The 19,225-nt window shown below is 43.0% G+C and overlaps 1 protein-coding gene across 6 annotated transcripts in view; it reads right to left on the reverse strand.

Annotated features, from left to right (window-relative positions):
• Positions 1-19,225, reverse strand: part of PTPRK (protein tyrosine phosphatase receptor type K) — a 538,596-nt gene that overhangs the window by 220,582 nt on the left and 298,789 nt on the right. The window lies entirely within an intron of this gene.

Genomic DNA, 19,225 nt, shown 5'->3' on the forward strand with positions numbered 1-19,225 from the left:
ACAATGAAAAGTAATATGATCTGCTATAAAGGTCTGCTATAAAGTTTACCTACATCAAAGTAAAGCCTGGAATTAGTTCTCTCTTTTCTCTAGAATGTCCTTAACTAACAACCTGACCACCTCCTAGTTTAGTATCCAGAGATCAAGCTTATCTGGTGTGGATATTTAGCAGAGAACAATTATAAACAAACCCGATCAGCTGCATTAAGAAGTCAAACACAAACTACAATTTATTTGTGATGTTAAGCCTGAAATCCTGGGTTTCACATGCTTCCTCTCCTGCTATGATTAAAGAGCCCCCTGGTATAGAAAGTCCTTTATCAAAATCCAGTTTGTTTGTAAACCTTAATAAATTGGAATATGTGGTCTACAATGTGGGTCACCAGCAAAAAAAACAGTATCTTCCAATAAGATAAAAATAGTTAAAGATACTACTATAGTTTGTATTCTTCAGTTTGATGAGATCTTCAGTCGTTTCCCATTTTAATATGAGCAACTGTTCATAATAAGGTGGCTTTTCTGTGAGAGCAATATATCAGTTGCTGATTGTACCCTACTCTTAAGAAAGGTTAGAAATGTAGTCAGCAGAGCAAGGAATCCCCGTGTACATTCTTTCTTCTGATCCAAAATCTATTGTTTTTTTATTAATAATTTTTATTGTTTTTCTAAATCAAATAAACATATACATTTCTACCAATAATAACAATTATAAAAATAACACGTTATATTGTTGTTAAAAGTATATTCAAGTCATAATTGCTTTTGTTGCAATCAGAATGTCTGCAACAAACACACACACACACTCATAACACACATAGTTTGATGAGGATTGGATCTCACCAACTTCAGAATCTCTCATAGTAACGTTTGTAAAATGTTGGAAAGTAGCAGACTCTCATACTTTTCGGCCAGTCACGTTCCAGAAGTTCCTTCCCTAAAATAACTACTGATGCTGAGCTTCCATTGGTTATACAATTATGACAAATGTGGGTGCCCCACCCTTCTGCCCCTGCACCAGGCCTCTCTACCTTTGACCTTCCAAGTCCCACAGTCGTTTCCTCGGCCTCAGAATCAGAGTCTAGGGGAAGAGCTATCCCCTCAGCTCCTGGGTTAGTCTGAGAGCCTGCGCTTGTAGCTACAGACAACCAAACTCTCCTCCCCGGCCTCGACAAAAACGGGCTTATATAGGAGAGGCTTTTCTTCCTGTCCCACCCCTCACCCTTAGCCTCGCCCCCCAGAATCTATAAAGGCCCTTCTTTCGGCACAGGGGCTTTCCTAAGCCGCTGAACCTCCCCCGCGGCTCAGCTATTAGGCAGCCTTCCTCACCCCGCCTCTCATGCCCGTTGCTAGGCTCAGCCGTCCCCTGGCCTCTGACTTGGCCTGGTAGGGCCAACCAGGGCCTGTGCTTCGGCTCCCGCCTCTTCCTCCTCCCAACATCACTTTTCCCCACACTCTGGCTCTTCTAGTCCAGGCAGAACTGGTGTCTTGGCTGGCGGGATCCTGGGTGGCCGCAGCATCTTGGGCCTTGTTGGGGCCTCCAGGACCTCCCTCCCCACCTCCCAATTCCCTGCTGCCCAGGTGAATGTGGGACGTCGGGGAGTTTCCGAGGCTGCTGTGTCCGACTGCCCCAGCTTGGGCAGAGGCGGCGGCTCTGTTGGTGGAGTTCTTCGCGGTGGCAGCGCAACTCACAGCAGAGCCTCCTGGCCCACTCTCCCTGCAGAAGCATCTCCTGGTGCCTGGGTGAGTGTGGATCAGTTAGGGAGTCCCAGAGCCGGGGCTTTGCTGTGGTCAAAGTGGGTTCCTCTTCCTTTTTTGTAAGGTAAAGATTGCAGATATCTGCAAAAATGATCCAATAGTGCAAGAGAAAATATATAATATAATAGTATAAGACAAGCACAGAAGAATACGGGCCTGGTGAAGAGTTTAAATGGTGTCTACCTGTCCTTGACAAAATTTGCCTGTGGTTCATAGGCATCCAATGAAATTGTTCTTAAAAGATTAACATTGAAATGGAGAATACTGGAACTCCACAGAGGGGGTTATCGCACCAATAAATTTGTGCGTCCTCACCACCCAACCCTTTAAACCATTTAGGGAAATCCTCACTGCACTTTCCCCAACTGACGCTTTCAACACAAGTGCCAATACGTAACATTTCCCCAACGCACCAGGGTGAGCAGAATGTATTTTTTGGGGGGGGGAGTGGGGGAGCACCGCGTCATTGTGCAGCTGTACTCTTTGTGCCAATGGCCCAATGGCCTTTTGTCCCTTCGTCCTAACATTTTTTCCTCCCAGTGATAGACTCAAATGTTCGGTAAAAAAAAAATTATGGAGGAGATGGTGAAATGGCCGCCTGGAAACACAAACTGGGAAGAAGTGGAGGGGGGCGGAGTCAGTGAGGGGAAACATGGGAAAAGTAGGAGTTGCTGCTGGGATTCGCAGCAATGTTCTCAGCCCTTCGCATCTGTGGAGAAAACATCATGGAGATGGAGCATTCAAAAACATCGCCACAAAAGGGTTTCCAGAAAGAACGATTACTCGGCACTTTGAAAATGGTTCCACAACCAAACGGGGAAAAAAGGTGTGGTGAGTGCTGAAAATGCAGGGTTTAAAAGGCCCGGAAAATGGGGGTTACCACACTTTGTATTCCCAGTGATGTATTAAGAGTTTGAAAATGTTGTAAAAAACATAGCTTTAAAAGGGTTTTTGGATACCATGGCTTATAAATGGTTGGAAGTCGTCTTCACAGCTTAAGGGGCCGAATAAAGTGCGAACAGTATTTTTTTATAACGTTTTCAAACTCTTAATACATCGGTGGGAATACATAGAAAGTGCAAACAGTATTTTTTATAACATTTTCAAACTCTTAATAAATCGCTGGGAATGCAAGTGCGGTAACAGCCAATGTTTGGGACACTAGGTGCGGTAAACCTCAGAGACTTTATACTTTTGGAAAAGTATGGTGAGGTCTTGTTTTTGAAAATTATTCAGAGCTTGACTATGTACAAATTTCTCAGAATGGCACTGAAATTTCAGTTTTTATATCTTTGTAAATAAAATTAATTCCTTTAATACAGAGGGTGGGATGAGACTATTTTGTTGAATGTTCCACCCTTCTCTTCCAAAGTATGTGATGCACATTATCATCTAAAAGGGAAAGGTACAAGTCCTTTAAGTCCCAAGTTACCCGAGCGTACCAGTGGCCAAATACCATGCCTTCAACGTTCTTAATGCCTCAAAATGGATGCTATGTTTAGAAATATATACTTTGAATAATGGCATGATTATTATGGGTAAAAGTGCATTCATAAGGCTAACATATCACAGCACATTACATTATCCTTATATTAGAAGGAAAACATATTCTTATATTAGCATATATGGTTTGTTTTCAGGCCCTTGAAGACAAAGAGCCAGTTTTAAAGTCTGTTCATGTTGCAGCAAATTATGCATGAATTTTAATCAGTTATTAAACAAACCTGTAATTGTTCTGCAGCATTATTAGTATTCTTCAGAACACAACATTCTATTAGAGCCGGAGGTGTGGCACAACCAAAAATCCCAAATGTACACTAAGTGACAACTGAAGCATGCAATCCTTTATATATCGTGTGTGTGTCGGGGGGGGGGGGGGGGTTGACGTTACCTAATTAACTTTCTTCTTAATTGATCTCATTCCTTATTCTACAACTTGAGCTACCAAATATTTCCCTGTTATAAAATCAACATTACACAGTTTACTTTCATACTGGAAGTAATCTGAAAGTTTTTATATCTTTAAATATAATTTAGTGGTTAAAAGTTGGGTAACATTACGCTGTTTTCATACATAACAAAATTTGAATCCAATAGCACTGCAGAGACCAACATAATTTGACTTTTGTGAATCAAAGCTCACTTTGTCAGATACAAATTAAAAATGACCATCCCCCAGCCCTGTCACCCAGGTCAGAAGGTGGAAACGAAGGCCCAGCTGGAGTCAGGATGCAGAGATACAATAAAAAAAGGAATGAGCTTGATTAGAGCAAGGAGATATGCAGAGAGGGGAGAAATGCAGAAAATTAGCAGCTGTAGTGAGAAAAGAACAGGGGCAGAACAGTTGGAAATATGGAGAATTAAAAGAGAAATAAAAATGGCTACCAGCCCATTCCTGAACTCCAAGGACGAAAGTCCTCAGGAGGCCAGGAAGGGGCTGCACCCCATGCCAGCGCCCAGGCTACTTACACCGCCATGAGTGGCCCCAACGCCGGCAGGGAGGCCCGGATGTTGGTCTTCTGGTGCTGCTGTGGCAGTGCCAGCCAGTAACAACAGCTGGGCCTTCCGCTGGCGTCCCACTGGCGTAAATGCCCACACCAGCATTCGGGGGGGGATGCTGCCATCACGGGAGGTGCTCTGTCCCCTGTTGTCTGGAGCAGGCCATGAAGCCAGTTCATGGTTGTGCTCCCAGGTGTTGTTTTGCAGTTCTCTCCAAGGCCAGTCTGTGCCCCGTGTTTAGACTTCTTAGAGTCCTTCTTGAATTCCTTTAGTGTGGGAATTGCCAAGTACTCTTTCCTGCCTCTGAGAGGGGGGGTTGCCTGAGTTACTGGTTATCTCCTTTTGCTTTTCTATATATGCCATGTGCCTTACCTCACCCCTTACTAGTATCATTCTGAATATAGTTTCTGTAACCTGTCGATTCTACCCAATAAAATTGCTTTCGTGGATTTGCCGTCTGCTGAATTCTGTTTGAGGGATGGAGCACAGTGCTAGAGCTCACATTATGATACTAGTCCCTCTTCATCGGTTTTAATTGCTGACCTTGGCTAGAGCCCTGGAGGGTTCGCCTAGGCACTCATCTCCTCAGCTTGGGGCGTGAGACGAGCTCCCAGAGGATCCTGATTTACTGCATGACGTCTTGGAGGAGACGCTACAAACTGACGCGGAGGCCACCCGGCTGGTTGGGCTAGTGACTGCTCAGTGGCGTCGCCTGGCAGAGATGACCCCCTGGGGGACCCAGGATGCTGATCTACGTGCCCGCTACAACCTTTTGGAACTATATACTTTGCTGGAAGAGACCCGGTTGGCACAGGAGGACCTTGTCTTGCTAACTCGGTTGTTGTCTGGGCTGACACTCGGCAAGCCGCAACAGGAGTCGGCGGCCCCGATCCGGGGACTTGAGCTCGGTTTCCCAATTGGGGGGGCTCGCGAGGGAGATGTTCCGCAAACTGTTCCGGATCCCACCCTATGCCACCGGGAAGCACAAAACGCGGCCGCCAGGACGGTCATGGTGCTTGTGGATTTAACGCCAGCAGCGGCGACGGCGGCCAATATCGAAAGGTTACTGATTCCCGAGTTTGGTCCTGCCTTGGCGGGCCTGGCCCCACAGGTCCTACCACTGTTGGGCCAACACAAGGAGATCCAAATGCTCTTGGAACAGGCTGCCAAACCAATTGTGACGGCTGCTGCAGCTGCCAAACTCGAGGCGGACTGAGCGCTCACTGACCAAAGGCGAGCAGAGGACCAACTGTTGGCAGAGGCAGCCTTCGCTCGGGCGCGAACAACAGCAGGGACTGAAACACGGTTAAAAATTACCGGGGGGATGGACTGGTCTTTTCCTTCGTTCACCTGGGGCTCCCCAGAACCAGGACAACCCCAGGAAGTAGCACGCAGGCAGCGGCTCACCTTTGCTCCTGATGTCCACGAGTATGAGGAGGAGGAGACCGAGTACGTCGAAGAAGGCGACTGGAATACCAATTACCGAGTTAGCCGAGCCCGACGGACTGGGGGAATTGAGGAAGAAATCCATGCCTTGCGGTTTCAAAACCGAGAGCTAATGGAACGTATGGCCCAGATGCAGGACCAACTGGACTTAGTGATGCGTGAGTACAGTCACCTGCAGCGTACTCAAGAGGCACCTGTCCCAAACCAACAACCCCCAGGACAACTGGGACAGCCAACCCCGGTGCAGCCGGCGCAGCCGGGTAAGCCAGGACAGCCGGCCCCGGAGCAACCAGGGCAGCCGGCCCTGGTGCAACTAGGGCAGCCGGCACAGCCGGGGCAACCAGGGCAACCAGGACAGCCGGGGCAACCAGCATAGCCGCTTCCGGGTAAGCCAGGACAGCCAGCCCTGATACTACCAGCTCCAGGGCAACCACCAGCACCACCCCCTGTGGTCCCAGTTGTGCAATGGAAACAACCCCGTCTATGAGTGACATTTGATGGCTCCGCAGATGCGTTGCCCTGTTTTCTACACCAAGTGGACAGTTACATGAGGGAACAGGAGCATTCCTTCCCCATGGAAGACAGCTGAGTGAGATTCGTCCCCTTGCTTTTGGCTGGAAAAGCCGCAGATTGCATGGTTCTCCAGTTTGATACCCGGGCCCACTCCATATAGTCGCTTAATGAATTCATGTGAGCATTAAGAAGATGCTTTGAGGATCCGTTCCAGGGAGAGAAGTCCAAGGCGGCCCTCCTCCAACTTCGGCAAGGATCCTCCTCAGTCCGCGAGTTTGCAGACGACTTCCAAAGACTCGCTAATAAAATAGTTGATTGGACTGAAGCGACCCGAGTGCCCTACTTCAGGGCAGCATTGCATCCCGAAATTCTAAACTGGGCATACATTCATTCATTCATTCATAAACCTTTAATGGCATATAAATTGTTACAATTGATACGAACAATGGTCATAAATCTTAAAACCGATAAGATAAAATCATAGCCAGTAACATCAGTGGCTAAGATACTGGATTCCCGCTTTCGTTATGGTGCCCTCCAATACCTGGTTCGCTGGAAACATTTTAGTCCTGCCCAAGACGAATGGGTGCGTGCCCGTGACCTATCCGCCCCCTGCCTGGTGCGAGAATTCCATTCTGCCTACCCACACAAACCCTCGGAGGAAGGGTGAAGGGGGGTCTTTAGGGGGGCAGAATGTCAGGAGCAGGCCATGAAGCCAGTTCATGGTTGTGCTCCCAGGTGTTGTTTTGCAGTTCTCTCCAAGGCCAGTCCGTGCCCCATGTTTAGACTGAGTCCTTCTTGAATTCCTTTAGTGTGGGAATTGCCAAGTACTCCTTCCTGGCTCTGGGAGGGGGGTTGCTTGGGTTACTGATTATCTCCTTTTGCTTTTCTATATATGCCATGTGCCTTACCTCAGCCCCTTACTAGTATCATTCTGAATATAGTTTCTATAACCTGTCGATTCTACCCAATAAAACTGCTTTCGTGGATTTGCAGTCTGCTGAATTCTGTTTGAGGGATGGAGCGCAGGGCTAGAGCTCACACCTGTCCCCTTTCAGCCCCAGACGCCGGTGCCGAGAATGGCAGTGCTGTGACTGCTGTTTTGCAGGTGCAGCCCCACTATTCTCTATGGGGCATTTTGCCCCATTTAAACTTCAAAAAGCCTATAAAAGGCTTTTTTGAGGCTTTAGGCGGCCAGAAAACTGGTTAGGAGGCACTGCGGTGATGCCTCGTACACACCATTCCCTGCCGCCAAAAGCTTAGGAATGGGCTGTAAATCAGTTTATGAAGAGAGACAAACAGAATTAGAGATTTTAAGATTAAAAGAGAGAGTGTGAATGAGATACTGAGAGACTGGAAAGAGAGTTGCAGCTTGCTCATTTGGAAAGTGACAGACAGCAAACAGAGAAAGAGTGCCCACACTGAAAATGAGGGGATCTTTCTGAATTCTTTTTAAAAATGAGATATGGAAATGTACATCTTGTAAATCTATGGTTGCAAACAAAACCTGAGGTCTCAACAGAGGAATAATATCTCTTAATGAAACCATATGTAACTTTTTTGTGGAAACAAACTGGTTTAGCAGACAAATTTGCCCCCCGAGTTCTTTCTTGTGAGGAAATAAGGTGAAAAGAGTTTGTACTTCCTGTTGTAGCACAGGTGGAGGTGGAGGGGTGGGAAAGAGATGAGAAAGAAAGCAGGGGTAGCATTGAATTCTAATGTGTAACTTTGTCAGATGATTGAAGAGCCAGGTGTCTTGGATACTCAAGTTGTGGAAAAAAACCTTCTAGCTTGTACTTAAAAGGGAGAAAGGGTGGACAGTCAAAAGCCCTGTTTCTCAGAGCCCTGGGAGCCTTTGGGAGGGTGAGAACACTCTTTGGGTAGGGAATAATAATACCTGCATCTAGGTCGGGATTGAGAGGCAGTGTATGGAGGTCTATAAGGTTGAGAATGTTGACCAGAATATCCAAAGTTTCTTCAATGGGCAAGATTCTGCCTTGGAAAACCTTTCTGTCTATAAGGGTTAGCGCAAAGAGGAGTGATTCCTCAGGACTCAGCCATAACCCAGACCCTTTTTGATCTTTCACCAGTAGGTTCTGACTTCGCTCTGGGTTACAGTCAATGGAATGCCACTTTAAACAGTAGTGCACAGATTACTGTTACAAATTACATACACAACACAGTCTTTAGGATCAGACTCAAGCTACGTCCCCAAGAGAAAACCAGTAGAATTTTGTTTCATTAAGGAACACTATGGGATACCAAGCAATTACACTAGTCAAAGAGAGGTGGGTTGAAATGGGTGCTTTCTAATCACCAACGTTCACTTTACAAGTAGACCACCTTATGTATCCTTGCTAGATGACCACAAAGAAGCCTGGTTAATCAACAGCCAGTTCTGCCAATTTTCAAGTCACTAAGCGGCTTCAAGATCCTAGTAGCTCAGCAGAAAATGAAACACGGGACCAATATGGATTTTTGCCTTTAACTCTTTTTTTCCAGAGAGCAGTACAGGGTAATCCCCTCCACAAATCATTCCGAACTTTCACTCCAGAAATTATCACATTCCCTGAAATGAGAAGCTTAAAACACTGCCTTTCACAGTAACTTGGGGAATGAGAAATTTCCTTAATCTTAATGGCAACCAAGAGTCTTCTTTCAAGGTATGGGACTGCTGCTTTTTTTGCCTTTGCAGATATTATTCAGAGGAGAGATGCCTTAATCGTATTCATCAGTTGTACAGATTTTCCTGAACTTTTGAAAAAGAACCAACAAGACTCTGTGAAGCTATTACGATTTAACAGGTTTTCATTATATGCCAAGGGTGAGCAGTACCAAGTCTGCTATTCCAACTGGTGACAGCAACATAATGCAGCTCACCACCTGGCGTACAATATGGAACTGAAAAATGTAATACCTGCTGTGCCACACATGTAGAACATTTAGACTAAAAACAGATGTAGCAGTCTCAGTGCATCCCTCACCTTCGAAAATGAACTGCCCCTTCCCCAGTCGTGCCTGTGCTTGTCCACTATTTCTCTCATGCTTGCAGGTGAGGAAATTTTAACAAAGTGCCCCATGGCACTGTGCCCCACACTGAAGGGACATAAACTTCTCCATCTTGAACATCTAGAAACATTGTTAACTTTCCTAAGCCTGAGGTGATATCATTAGTTGGCAAGCAAGAGATTGAACAGGCAAGCAGGAACAAATCTAATGGGTCAGAGGCTCTTCTGACAGTTCAGTCATGAAAATGGACTTGCAGCATTAACATGCATCTTTCTACACTCCTTCAATGGTATATTTTTAAATGACAACTTTAGGAAACACAGAACCCCTGCAGGCAGGCAGGCAGGCAGGCAGGCAGGCAGAGATTTTCTGGAACTGAGCCGGGGTGCTTGATAAGTATGAGGCCTGACACTAAGTGGGCTCATAAAGTGAAGAAACAAAATCTCTCCTTCAACATGTAGCAATTTGTTAGTCCAAAGCAGGAGTTAAAGCAGTTTATTTTTTTCACCTTAACTTTTTAGCTTACAGATAAAACTGACTTGATTCTACATTCAAATGATCTCTGAAATGCCCCAATGAATGCAACACCCACTTACGTGCATGCATTTCAAAGGTAAAAAAGCAAAGGTGGGTACTTAGGTTCCAATGGAAAAACAATGGAAAAACAAACACAGCCCAATTCATTTAGATGATGTCTAGCTGCAAAGTGAAAATCAAAGCTGAGTCCCTTTTCTGTTTCCTGCAGTTGTAATGCACAAATCCAGCCAAGCATTTTGCTTCCATCTTTCAGTTTCTTCTTGTGCTCAATGCAGAAAAGAATAAAAACAATATTACCATGTTTGCTTACAACACAAAGCATCAGTAAAAGCAGAGCTAAACACTCACTTAAGTACCACCCTTAAAGCTGTACATTTTACATAGCCTGCAAGAAGAGGAAGGATTTAACCAATGTCCTAAAAACCTGTGGGGAGCCTGATGGTACTCCCCAGGCACTCCGGTCAGTAAAGGGCAGGGGGAAAGGGCTGGGCCCTTTTACAGGGCTGCTTTGGCCTTTGAGGGTGGAAAAAAAGTCCTTGCAGGTTCCCACTGTGCAACTGGGCCCAGGCCCAGTGGCTGCCACCATGTAACTCCGCAGCCTGGATAGAGGCTGCCAAGGGGAGGGAAGGAGGGAAAGCTGAAGACAGGGGGACAGATAAAGGTAGGTTGAATGGGAAGAAGAGAAGAAAGCAGGAAAAGAGGAGAGATGCCCCTGGGATTCATTGTGGGTCCCCTTCCCTGCTGGTTTCAGATATAATTGATCATGTATATACATGCTAGTTCTTGTTACAATCATTCTTTCCATCTAGACTAGAATAGGTTTGCCAATCTCCAGGTACTACACAAGAAAAGAAGGCTCAGTGCTGTAAGGATAATTGGAGCAACCCAAAACAGCACTATAACACTATAAAGCAAATAAGTGAATTTTATAAAGTGCAAAGTGAATAAATATATACAGCATATACAAAGGGAGTACAAACAGATACAAAATTTACAATAACAATCCAATAAGTATGACTTATCAAGAGGATGCCAAGGATCCTGATTCAACAGGTAAGTTCAAGTAATCAACCAATTAAGGTATCATTTGATATTAGAATTTTTTGAATCATTCAAATTCTTTTTAGGTTGCAGTTATTGGAACAAAGCCACAGGAAAAAGATGTCAGACGTGTTGTCTAGATCGGGACCACGTTTCGCATATGGCTTCTTCGGTGACCTGTATCAATAATAGATATAAGTATAAGTGCCTTAGTAGGTGTTGTCTCATAGGGACCGCAAAGATTTGTATCCAGGTCTCCAAAAGGACAGAATGCGAAACGTGGTCCCGATCTAGACAACACGTCTGACATCTTTTTCCTGTGGCTTTGTTCCAATAACTGCAACCTAAAAAGAATTTGAATGATTCAAAAAATTCTAATATCAAATGATACCTTAATTGGTTGATTACTTGAACTTACCTGTTGAATCAGGATCCTTGGCATCCTCTTGATAAGTCATACTTATTGGATTGTTATTGTAAATTTTGTATCTGTTTGTACTCCCTTTGTATATGCTATATATATTTATTCACTTTGCACTTTATAAAATTCACTTATTTGCTTTATAGTGTTATAGTGCTGTTTTGGGTTGCTCCAATCTCCAGGTACTAGCTGGAGATCTCCTGCTATTACAACTGATCTCCAGCTGATAGAGATCTCCAGCTGATAGAGATCTGGAGAAAATGGCTGCTTTAGCAATTGGACTCTATGGCATTGAAGTCCCTCCCCTCCCCAAACCCTGCCCTCCTCAGGCTCCGCCCCAAAAACCTTCTGCCGATGGCGAAGATGGACCTGGCAACCCTAAGACTAGAAAGATGGCCACAGTTTACTAACAGAACTAAACTTTGCCCGGTGGCTGCCTGAGGGGAAATTAGGAACAGTATAACAGATGTTATACTCATATTTGAGGCTAAAGTTGGAACTGTTGGTTTAGTTTTGAAACAAGTAAAATTCCACTAGGGGAATCATTAATTGTTGTTCTGTTTAGTGATTAAACTGGAACTTTTTCCTACTGTGTTTTATCATGCGTCAAGTCTAAGATTCATAAAGTATATGATCATACTAACAAAGAGTTGAAATAACATGAGTTATTACTTCGACATCTTGCATTTATAGCTGACATGTTACATCATTTGAAATATTGCCTAATTTTAAGTTGCATACAGTACATTAGGCTGGATCACGTGTACTGCCAGCACAAAGTGTCAACAGAAGTGGATTTTTTCATGCACACCCCCTTCCCCAAGAAGCTGCCTGTCAGCAATGCCAGAGGCCGAGATGTTTGTGTGGCTGGTTCCACTAGAATTCCTTTGGCTCTGGAGGCTTTGAAAAGGCAAAAGGGTAGAGTTTTTATTAGCTTACCCCTCAGGGCAGCCACTAATCTTGATATTGTCATTTTGCCTCATCAGGGCCTTCCATTTGTGCTGCATAGAATCCAGCCCACTATGTACCAAAATATAATTTGTTGTTTACATTAACTACCATTAACATTTTGGGAGAAAAGTGGAAATGTCAGAAGACAGAAGACATTGGGTACATTTTTTAAAAAGCTAATAATATCTGCGAAGACATTTAATCTATTTTACTGCTCTTACGTTTTCTGCTAGCAAGCACTGCTTCCTGAACATAAAGCCATATTAATGAAAATGGACTATACTTCCAGATCATTTTCCAAATACCCTCACAAATGGGGAGAAATCGTAGTAAATATCAACACATGCTGTGTTTCTGACCTCTACAACAACACATCCAACAATCCGGGTTTCTCTACTGCCAGGGTCCCTGCAGGCACTTTGAACTTTTGACACAAGGTAGTGGGGACAACCACAAAATGGATGCAGCACAGGATGAGCAAGGCTGTCAAAGATAGGACATTTTGGAGGACTTTCATTCATAGGGTCGCCATGAGTCGGAAGCGACTTGACGGCACTTAACACACACACACAGGCAGGGCCAAACACAAAATGTCAGGCAGTGAGGTTATGCATAACCCTAATAGTAACTCTTGAACATTTCTGAGAGAAGCTGTTTAACAGGATGCTTTTTAAATGAATGTATTGTTTTAAAACATTTTCTTGCATACACACAGCTTACCTTCAGTCATGAGGTGAAAATCTTTGTGCTATAGTGGCAGCTGCTACCAAATCACAGCAGATCAGCTCTCCAATGGCCGATCAGAAGTCCTGCTGGTTAAAAGCCCCACCTGGTCACACCCACTTTCTAAAAACACTTAGCAGATACCAGGAAAGGATCAGTGGGTGCCCTGCTGTAATGGCTGAAATAGTATGGATTTATCAAGGATCTTTGTGCCATATTTGCCACTTGCTTCCAGCTGTCACCTGTTCATAGTAGCTCATGCTCCTTGGCTACCTTAAGCACATTCTTTTCCAGATTAACAAATTTTCTGGCAGGGTATAAGCTTTCGTGATTCACAGCTCACTTCTTCAGATACCTGAATATATCAGAAAAAGTGAGCTGTGGTTCACGAAAGCTCATATCCTGCTGGAAATTTTGTTAGTCTTTAAGGTACTACTGGACTCTTGATCTTTTCTGCTGATACAGACAGACTAACGTGGCTATCCATCATGATCTTTCCCAGATGACAGGCATCCTAACAGTGCTTCTACAGAAGTAGTAATGAACAATATAACAGTCATTTAGAGATGCATTGCACTAAGTATCACATCATGCTATGGAAATGAGTCTTGGGAATTCCCTGTTTTACTGCCATGAGTACAGTGATCAGGACTAACTACAGTCTAAGTACTGTATGTATGGCAAGAAAAAACACTTGCATTGCATTACATAAATGAATGGGAACACACATTTTTCTACATGAATATTAGTCCTATTCAGGAAAGCAATGATATATTAAAGCACCCGTGAGCAAATGATTGGGATGCTGTGGAGGAATCTGCCATTTCCAAAGCCAAAATGCTTATTGCTAATAATCATGTAATAGCCCTCATATTAACTACAAAGGAAATAGTGTAACAACTATCATGAGACCAAATAATAGTTATGGTAAAGGTACTGATGCTGTCTGATTATGCAGATAGGACCCTATTTCCTGAAGAGACCTCAGTGTAATCTGAAACAGAGGTGCACCATTCTAAGTCCACTACAGTCAATGGGCTTAGAAGGGTGCACCTCTGTTAAGTATTTGCACTGTTCAAGAGACACCTTTCCAAGCAACTAGTTACTGACTCATCACATGAACAGAGCAGGACAAAGTATAAATGTAACAGCTATTCTGAGAAGTATCAGTAATAACTGGAGCAAAAACACAACCACAGAAAACAATGTAGGTTTAAAATTAGATACATATTGACAATCCCCAAACTAGCCACACTGGCATAAAGCAGTTTGGGGAAAGCTGTAGCCATAATTTCAAAACTGAATGTTACAAAAGAGGCTACCATACTATATAATGGGCATTCCAGGTTAATATATGGAAACAAATGTTTAGGAATACAGCATTCTGGAATAAAGTGGTTTACCAGTATGAAACCTGCAAATTTATTTCCCATAGGTATGACAGGCTGTATTCACTTTCATTCACAGATCTCTTCGATGGAAGCCACTGACGTACACAAAGTTCTGCCAGTCAGGGAACATTCTGGCACTGCAGCAAAACCCCTCATATATACCCCTATATAAACACTGTGATAGGCAGGGGTTAAGCACTTCATCAAGTGCTTTCTGGCCAAGCTAATGTCAAGAATATGCAAGCATGCTGTATTATTTTGACAGGACAGCTGAGAAGGAGCTGTCAGTAAGAGAATAGATCCACTTAATCTAGCTGATGCAAGGTGTAGAAATGACTTGCCCCAGCAGAGTGGACTGGAGAGAACTGGATGGAACCGGTAGTATGATGCAATACTCCAGGTGGCCAGGCAATTACCAATGCATGAGATATGTGTATAAGTGGCAGGGCCTCTAGGGCTCAGTGTTGGGGTGAATATACAGACTAAGCCAGCGGCTCTGCTGAATTGTATATAGAGCTTTTAAGAACTGCACTGTGAATAAACTAGCACTTTTGTAGAAGCTACAGTCTGGTGGAGTTTCTTGGGCATCTGATTAAATCCGCTGAACTCGCGATAGCTAAATGTGATGGCATTAGCCACATTTTAGAGTTTATGCTCACTCCCTGCCCCCAAGTAACAATGAAAGTCATTCACTTCTATAGAAACATTAAATTGGCAATGTGTTTGCACCTTTTAGAAGAGTGGCCATGGTATCAGGAGCATAGCATGACCAACCACTAAAGTCACTAAAGGAATGCTGACAGCAGGGAGAGGATGATTAATCCAAGTGGCGGCCATCAAGGGAGAAGGGTTACTGCTGGGGTTAAGGGGAACTAGGGCGGTAGTTCAAGCACCTGGGGCTGAGACGCAGGGTCAGTGATTGGGGAAGGAACTTAGACTGGTGGCAGAGAGGTGTTGGGAGGCAGCACAAGCCTGAGGAGCATGGCATGCAGCCGACACAGGATGAAGGAATTTCTGGAGTGGGGATGGTCACAGAGTACAGCGGGAGTGAATGAACTCTGGCTGGAGGACTGGCAACAATGCGACCTGTGAGCAGATTGAGAAATAAAGGGGTTGTTGTGCTGAATCAGGGCCCACGGTCTTACTTCATGGAGAAGATGAGGAATGGAACCCCGTCTCACTTTCAGCTTGTTGAATAGCACAGCCATCAAGTGACAAAGTAAATACAAATCTATTTCACTGCATATTCAGAAGTTCCAGAAGGTCGCCACAATAACCTTAACTCATGTTTCTGTATCTGAATTTCACAACCTGTGTATCACCATGACATTTTATTCACCTCAATTTGAAACACCGCTGCAATCATTTTACAATCTGTCCTTGAATAAAAAGGAACAGTGCTTTAGCTGTAGCACTGTCAGCAAAAGTTAAACAGGGTTCACTTTATGTTCATTTGTGCATGATCTTTTTATTTTTTAAATCAAGTACTTACACATTTCATCCCATAACATTCCTTAATTCCATTTTGTGAATTCATCTTGAACCTTTTATTGACAAAATTATTGTTATAATAACTAAATGGGCATTTCTGCAGCAGTTTGCAAAATGTAATTACCCACTAGAGGATGAAACACAATGCTAACCATGATATCTCCAAACCATGCATACATATTTAAGAAGTCGTCAATCTGCTGGAATCAACTATAAAAATGTTCTAAGATTGTCTCCATGTTATACTCTGCAAACCTAACTGCTGTATGTACACATCTATTAAACTGTAATACCAGTGTTATCATGGCCCAATCATGGTTAAGGTATGTATTACAAAGGTGTTATGACATCTTCACTTCTAAGGTTTTGCTGTAGGAAACGCTGGCACAACAATTAAGTTATCTGAATAGTGCTAGGCAGCTTCACACAATAGATTAAAAATTGCCTTGAATCTGCTTTTCAGAAGAACTGTTGACTTTCATGATTGCACAACTGCAAGGCTGTAGATGGAATTCTGATTAGAGCAACTTCGCCAAAGGTCCACTATATCAAGGATTATGCTCATTTTATTATCCTCCCACTCCAACCTGCACATGTCCAGCACCGTGTATGGTTCAAGAGCATGGAATATGGTTGGATGGGGAATGAAGGAATGCAGCAGTATTCCATGGATGCCAATGCATTACCGTTCAGTGTTCCTGTTCCCTTCCCAGAATGGCCCTGAATAACTCAGGCAAAAGAAACTATAATAGCACAAAGTGTTCTGCCTCTTTGCAGTCCCTACCTGCTTATATATCACATGCTTCATGCCTTTCAGCAGCTAAATGACATTCCCAAGAATTCTAAAGGAAGCAAGCAAAACAGCATACACTCCAACTGTGTATACTTTACTAGTGTCGGTCCCTCATGACAGAATCTGTGAATACAGATCTGACATTAAAAAATCACAACATTCAGAAACTAGTGGTAGAACATTTTAATCTTCCTAGACATAATGCTACAGATCTTAAAGCTGTGGTTCTCTCTCGCCGTTTGGATTTTACAGAAGCAAGATGCACCATTTCTGCTCTCAGGAGCAGAGATGGGACAATAGGATTAAGCCTTAGACACCTGCTAGGATTTCTAGCAAGTTTATAGGAAACTAGATATGTAGAAAGGATTTCTTGTGTTTGAATCCCAGTACCATTAACTTTAGATAAAGATTTTTGACTCTTGAAACAGGAAATACTCTGTCTGGTTACCGGTATTGTGTGCTGTATCTGACTCCTATCTATCCATAATCAAACAATCCATTGGCCTAATTTCAAACAAATTACCCCCGCTTCCTGACAGGGATATGTACTGGCAGTGGAATTCTGGGAAGAAAGCACTCTTTCCTGCACACAGCAGTAAAGCAGTTCTGCTACAGTGGATCATTTTCTATTCTGTCTAATTGTCAGAGTACTCACATGATCTCTAGATAAAACAGGTAAGCACTTTGTGCTCGTGCCTACAGAACCCTCCAGCATCTTGTACCACATTGCAACTTAAATGCAGTAACACCAGGACTGCACCAAATAATGCATTAAAAATCAGCTGTGTTTGGAAATTCATGATTAGCCTTTTCTTGGGAATGATTAAATGCTCAAGCTGTTAGAGAAGGACTTAGGTGAACTATTCTGTGTGAGCCTAGGGCCAAGGCTTTAAAATTACTTTCAATACAGGAGCCAAGATGATTAAAGGTCACTGATACATAGCAAAGCACCTTATTTGGAAGCCAGGGAAAATTAATTATAATTGCAAAATACTATTCCAGATACATTTTAGACATAGAACATCCAATTATCCTTTTCATTTTCATTTACATCTCATGGGTGAGATCATTTATCATGTTTCATGATAATGACCAGAAGGCACACAGAGAGAGATTTCTAGAGGTAACAAATTACTTACCATATTAGCATAAGATTACAAGATCCCATCAACAAGTAGTATGCATAAATATGAAGTAATTACATTTACAAGAAGCCGGAATGTTTGACACTCTACCTTCTTCATTAGCAGCTGCCAAAAAAAAACTTGGGTTCCTAATTGAACAACCTGGTTTGCTTGCTTGAGTAATTTAGAACCTCACAACAAACCAGGAATCATTGTGCTGCTAGAGCACCAATAGGTAGATTGGGCATAAGTGGCTCAGGATCTGCAGATGAATCATTCATCGCCATATTATTGCTTCTTACCACCAAACCATCCATCATGTTGCTGAGACAGCTTGGAATGATAGCGCTGGACCCTCACATTACTGCTCCTTGAACTCTGTCTCATCCATCTTTTGCATCACGCCTGATTTGCAGCTAAGTATCATCTCCCTGCTGCAAAACCAAGTGTGAACCCCATAATGCCTCTAACCCAGAGTGCCACTCTAATAGTAATTGATTTCTTTTTATTGCTGTGCTCAGGGATTAGAAAACCCATCTATGGCAACTGAGAGAGACGATCAAAAATGTCATTGCTATACAGAATTCAGATATTGTTACTGGGAGGGGAATTGGTTTTCCTCCTATGACATACTTAAAACATATATAATTACAGCGAGGCCCACATAGGTACCCATATACATAGGTACCCAAATATAGTGCACACAGTCAGTATAATTTAAAGGAAATCATTTAAGACGCAATACACGATAAATTATATTTAAGATTCCTCTGATTTAAGCAATCCAGTTTGTCACTACTAGATGCTTAAATAGATACTTACGGAGTCAAGCATGGATGTACACATACTATGTGCATGGGGGGAAAAGAACCTATTAACCCCAGATTTATCATCATTCAAACAATCTCTGTTTCAAAACCTCTGTATACAATAAACTAGCTCAAATTAAGTATTGTAATTCAGCTTTACCGGAATGCTGCTATAAAAGTTTAATAAATCAAAATGATCAAAATGCCCCCAGTGGCAGCCTGGGATTCTGTTTTCAATTCAAATTCTATTTAATATATGGCTCCTCTGACATCTTGCATTTTTTACCATTGTAGTTGAATTCCTAAGCGCTTCCTTTTTCATTATTACTGTGCATCGACCAGCCAATCCAGCTATCAGATCAGCTCTCAACAATCCAGCACAACACAAAGATGTCAAACCATTTGTGCCAAACACTGAGTGGCAGGTAACAATCAATTAAATAAACACTGTGAAACCTTCTATGATCAACTAGCTAGTCCAGTGGGACTTTTATCCATTATTTTTCAAGACTTCACTTTTAAACAAACACAACAGTGGAAAGAGAGATACTTTTTTTCTTTAAGGAACAAAATTTGCATGGAATAAAACAGATACACCTGGAATGTAATATTAGTTCAACTCCTTCATAAAATCTCTTGATTTCACGGCAGTTTGAGCAAAAGTTACATGAATGGATACAAATTTCTAATCAATAGTCAGATTTCAATTGAATTAATGGTTT

The sequence above is a fragment of the Euleptes europaea genome, chromosome 10 (assembly GCF_029931775.1).
Source record: "Euleptes europaea isolate rEulEur1 chromosome 10, rEulEur1.hap1, whole genome shotgun sequence".
Lineage (NCBI taxonomy): Eukaryota > Metazoa > Chordata > Lepidosauria > Squamata > Sphaerodactylidae > Euleptes > Euleptes europaea.